The sequence below is a fragment of the Nelumbo nucifera genome, chromosome 1 (assembly GCF_055504915.1).
Source record: "Nelumbo nucifera cultivar China Antique chromosome 1, China Antique-T2T, whole genome shotgun sequence".
Classification (NCBI taxonomy): domain Eukaryota; kingdom Viridiplantae; phylum Streptophyta; class Magnoliopsida; order Proteales; family Nelumbonaceae; genus Nelumbo; species Nelumbo nucifera.
In genome coordinates, this window is record NC_142649.1 from 164,969,585 (window position 1) to 164,975,319 (window position 5,735).

Consider the following 5,735-nt stretch of genomic DNA (forward strand, 5'->3'; position numbering starts at 1 on the left):
GGTGTTAACACTTGGCCTCTGAGATGTTGATGTCTCTATTAGTTCGCTGTTAGCATTTTGCTTGAGCTTTTGGTTAGCATTTTTTGCCTGTGCTTGCCCATGCCGAGGTCCTTGTTAGCTTGTCATTCTAACCCTTAGGCTCTGATAGCGACTCCTAGTCCACTTCGCTTGGTAATTTATAGGTAGTATCGTCTTAAATTAACGACGTTCCACGCTTGAGGTACTTGTTTCCCCTCTAATGTTTCGAGCTCGTATGCTCCCCTGAGCGCTCTCTTTACTCGGTAGGGCCCTTCCCAATTCGGTCCAAGTTTGCCCACGCCAGGCTCGAGTGCCATGATCTTACGGAGAACCAGGTCGCCGATGCGGAAGTTCCGCTTTTTTACTCTGGTATTGTAGTACCGAGCTACTCTTTGCTGGTAAGCTACGATCCGGATGTACGCGAGGTCTCTTACCTCATCTAGTAGGTCGAGGTTGGTACGTAGCTCGTCTCCATTTGTCTTATCGTCATATGCTTTTAGTCGCAGTGTAGGTACTTCGATCTCCGTCGGGATTACCGCTTCAGTGTCGTAGGTGAGGTTAAAGGGGGTCTCTCCTGTGACGGTTTTTTCCGTAGTTCGGTGAGCCCATAGAACACTTGGTAGCTCGTCCGCCCACAACCCTTTAGCTCAGTCTAGTCGCGCTTTCAGTCCGCGGAGGATAGCTCTGTTCATCACTTCTGTTAGACCGTTTGCCTGCGGGTGCGCGACCGATGTGAAGTTCTGCCGAATCCCCATATCTTGGCACCATTCCTGAAACTTGATGTCCTCGAACTGTTTGCCATTGTCGGAGATCAGTACCCGAGGTAACCCGAAGCAACATACTATGTTCTTCCAAAAGAAGTTCTGTACGTTTCGAGTTGTAACTGTTGCGAGAGGTTCAGCTTCTATCCACTTTGTGAAGTAATCTACCGCCACCACTAGGAACTTCCTCCCACCTGTTGCTGGCGAGAATGGCCCCAAGAGGTCGATGCCCCATTGCGCAAAGGGCCATGGACTAGTGAGATACTTGAGATCGGCAGCAGGCTGATGGTGGATATTGGCATGCTTCTGACATTTGTCACATTTTCTGACGAGCTTGATGGCCTCTGCCTTCATCGTTGGCCAGTAGTACCCTTGTCGAAGTGCCTTTTGGGCGGGGGCCCTGCCCCCCAAGTGTCTGCCGCATAGACCTTCATGAGTGTCGCGGAGTACGAGCTCGGCTTCGGTAGGTCGCAAGCAACGCAGGTAGGGGAGCATGTAGGACCGTCGGTACAGCCGTTCGTCTATTATGACATATTTGGCTGCCTGGCGCTGCACCCTTCTGGCTGCATTGCGGTCCGCAGGGAGGGTCCCATCTAGCAAGAAGCTCACTAGTGGGTCGATCCAGCTCGGCTCTGCTTCAAGGACGGGAGCGACCTCCTCTGCCCCACCGAGAATGCTAGGCTGAGGTAAGTCCTCTATGTACACGGTTCTCATGGCGTTGTGACTGATGCTGTCTAACCGGGACAGGGCGTCAGCCTCAGTGTTCTCCGACCTCGGGATTTGCTTGATGAAGTGTGATTGGAAGTTGAGCAGAGCCTCCTTTACCTTTGCTAAGTAGGCGATCATAGTTAGCTCGCGTGCTTCGTATTCGCCCGTAACCTGGTTGACCACAAGCTGGGAATCGCTACAGATAACTATGTGTTTCGCTCTTACCTTTTGCGCTAGGGCCAGCCTGGCTATCAATGCCCCATGCTCCGCCTCGTTGTTGGATGCCGCAAACTCAAAGCGTAGTGCGTATTCCAATTTCGTGCCACCCGGGCCGCGTAGAACTATTCCAGCCCTGCTGCCCTGTTGGTTCGAGGAGCCATCTACGTGAAGGATCCAGGGCTCCTCATCCCAGTTCGTGTTTGGCCTAACTAGGAGAGATGCTACCCTGACTGCTACCTCATGGGGTTCGGACTCTATTGGCCTAGGGGCTCTGGGCTCACCCGAACTGCGAATCTCGGGCTCAACCGGCCTAGGGACTTCGAGGCTGAACGTGCACTCGGCGATAAAATTTGCTAAGGCTTGAGCCTTAATAGCAGTTCATAGCATATACTGGAGGTCGTACTCGCTGAGCTCGATGGCCCACTTCGTCAGCCGACCGGAAACCTCGGGCTTGAATAAGACTTGCCTCAGAGGTTTCTCAGTCAAGACGATGACAATGTGAGCCTGGAAATATGGGCGGAGTTTCCGAGCTGCAATTATCAGTGCGTATGCCAGCTTTTCTATCTACGGGTATCTCGTCTCTGCTCCTTGCAGAATTTTACTAACATAATAGATGAGTCATTGGACCCGATCTACTTCTTTTATTAATACCGAACTGACCACCTCGTCGCTTGCCGAGAGGTACAGTTCTAAGACATCGCCCTCCTCGGGCCTGGTTAAGACCGGTACACTAACGAGGTAGTTCTTTAGCTCGTCGAACGTGAGTTGGCAGTCTCGGGTCCATTCGAAACCTTTGCCTTTGATTGCTTTAAAGAAAGGCAGGCAGCGATCTGCCGACTTGGACATGAAGTGGCTCAGAGCAGCTATGCGGCCATTTAGCCTCTGAACCTCTTTTACTTTTCGGGGTGGTCTCATATCTAGGATGGCCTTTATCTTGTCTGGGTTGGCCTCAATACCGTGCCGGTTGATGATGTACCCTAGGAACTTACCCGAGGTGTCTCCGAAGACACACTTGTTTGGGTTCAGTTTCATGCTAAATTGACGCAGAATTTGGAAGACAGAATCCAAGTCTTGTATTAATTCATCCGAAAACTGTGTCTTGACGACCATGTCGTCTACATAACATTCTATCTTCGTGCCAATTAAGGGTTGAAACAGCTTATTCACAAGTCTTTGGAAGGTCGCCCCAGCATTCTTTAGTCCGAAGAGCATGACCTTGTAGTAGTACAGGCCGAACTCGGTTACGAAGGTGGTTTTTTCCTCATCGGACTGGTCCATTCTGATTTGGTTGTAGCCCGAGTTGGCGTCCAAAAAGCTTAGCAACTCATGTCTCGAGGTCGCGTCCACTAGGTGGTCAATTCTAGGGAGGGGGAAGCAATCTTTCAGGCAAGCTCGGTTCAGGTCGGTGTAGTCAACGCACATGCGCCACTTGCCGTTTGCCTTTTTTACCAGTACTGGGTTGGCTACACAGCTCGGGTAATGAACTTCCCTTATGAAGTCTGCTGCGATGAGCTTTTCGACCTCCTCGTCAACCGCCCTTCAGCGCTCTGGGGTTAAGTTGCGTTTCTTCTATCTAATGGGTCTGACTACAAGGTCAGTATTAAGTTTGTGAGTTATAAGGCTGGGGTCAATACCAGGCATATCGGCCGTAGACCATGCAAAAATATCTAAATTTTGAAGTAAGAAACTCACCAGTTCAGTTCGTAGAGGTTCATGGACGGAAGCACCGATCTATAGTGTCCGAGCTGGGTCCGCAGCTGAAGTTGGGATTGCGATCGTTTTTTCTGTGGGTGAAGCTCGTTCTTCGCCTTGCTCCGTAGGCCGCTCCAGTTCGAGGTCGTCGGCCACCTTGAATTTTCCCTTTAGGGTGGCAACATAGCACTTGCGGGACTCAAGTTGGTCGCCCCGCGCTACCCCCACACCGAAGTCTATAGGAAACTTCATCGCCAAGTAGTAGGTGGAGACCACTGCCCGTAGGACATGAGTGATTGGCCGCCCTATTATGGCATTGTATGGGGAGGGGGTCGCGACCACCAGGAAATCGTGGTTGAGTCTGACCGTACAGGGCCATGTGCCGACTTCCACAGGTACTGTTATTTTCCCGAGGGGCCTGACTTCCTCTCCGCTGAAGCCCACCAGGGGAGTGTTTGCGGGCTTCAACTCGCTTCTCTGCAACTGAAGCTGGTCAAACACTGATTTGAAGAGAATGTCTGCCGAGCTGCCTGAGTCAACAAGTACGCGCTTGACTTCGAAGTCGCTGATCCTTAGTTTTATGACAAGCGCATCATCGTGGGGGTAGTGGACCCCTCGCGCATCATCTTTCGTGAAGAAAATCGGTTCCTCCGTCTTTGGCCACTTCGGAGGGTTCTGTTCTTCTCGGGAAGCTTCGCGAACTGACGCCCGGGCCGCTGCCGAAGTACAACCCGCTACCACCGAACCTCCCACTATCACGTGGATGGTTCCCCGAACTGGCCTCTCTTCTGGAGGCTGTCTTTGCGATGGTTCGGCCGGCCTACTGCTGGACTTGAGGGCATCCTTACAGTGCTCCCCTTGCCGACCTGTCTTATTATTATTATTATTATTATTGTTATTATTATTATTATTATTATTATTATTATTATTATTATTATTATTATTATGCTGTACAAAATTTCTCAAGTACCCAAGACGGATGAGTCCCTCTATCTCGTCTTGGAGATTATTACAATGTTCGGTACTATGACCGTGGTCTCTATGGAAACTGCAGTACAAGTTTTTTGTTCCTCTCATTTGGGTTTCCTTTTAGGCGAGGTAGCCATTTTACGTACGGGGGCGTCTTTGATCATCATCAAGATCTCAGCCCGCTTCGCGTTTAAGGGTGTGTAGTCCGTCCGAGCTGCTAAGGGAGCTTGGAACGGCTGGCTCGGCGTCTCCCGGGCTGGATCTTTCCTTCTGTCATCCGGGTTGGAGGGCTCGCCTTCCCTCTTCCTTTTCTCGATCCCGCTTTCGGTCCTTTGGTTGATCTCCTCCTCTATTCTCATGAATTTATCCGCGAGCTTGAGGAACTCATCTATGATCGCGGGCTGGTTTATTACCATGTGCCACTTGAACTCCTTGTGTGTCACTCCTCTCTTGGCTGCCGCGAGCTGCACCGCGGGGTCCAGTCGCGGTATCTGCAAGAACGCATCATTGAACCGCTTGATGATGCCCTGGATGGACTCTCCTTCCCTCTAGACTACTCCGGAGATGCTCTCCTCGGTTCTGGGGCACCGCTTGTTGGTAACGAAGTGCACAGTGAAGACCTGCACGAACTGGGTCCAGCTTCTTATTGATGCGGGGGCCAGGTTCCTGTACCACGTGCGGGCCACACCTCTGAAGGTGGTAGTGAAGGCCACGCACATGCATGATTCACTGGCCCTTGCCAGGTGCATTTGGGACTGGAAGGCATCGACGTGGTCGTTGGGGTCGAAGGACCCATCATACTTGTCTAAAAGGGGGAGTTTGAAATCTCTGGGCATGGGGACCGCAAGGAGCTCTGATGAGAGGGGGGAAGGGACTGAGAGAATAGGGGCAGCTTTTACCTCGTCTGACCTTGTTTCTTCTTTACCTCGGAGCTCGGGCAGGACACAGGTGGCACTTCGGCGACTTTGCCGGTGGCTTTGTTGCTGGGTGGGCCTGGTACTGGTGCTGCTAGCCTCTGTGTTGCCGAGCTCGATGGGCCCGGACTGTTGGTAGTCCGCCGCTAGGACGCTGAATCGGTTCTCTGTGGGCGGGAGCTCAGACTTGGAGTGCCGAGGTGCTGACTTGGCAGGCGAGGTTCCCGACCCGCCGGTGAGCTGTGAGGCGGGGGTGATTTTTCTTTCCCCCCGACCCGGGGATGAGGCCTGGCTCTTGGGGGGGTTTTGAAGTTGGGAGGCTTCTCCTCGGTGATTGTGTCCGCCCTGAGGGGAGGGCTTAACCGGCTTTGGAGCGGGGTGCCGAGGGGGAAGCTGTGGTTGGTTCAGAGGCAGTTGGGGGAACTGCTACTGATAGTGATACTGAGAGATGTGG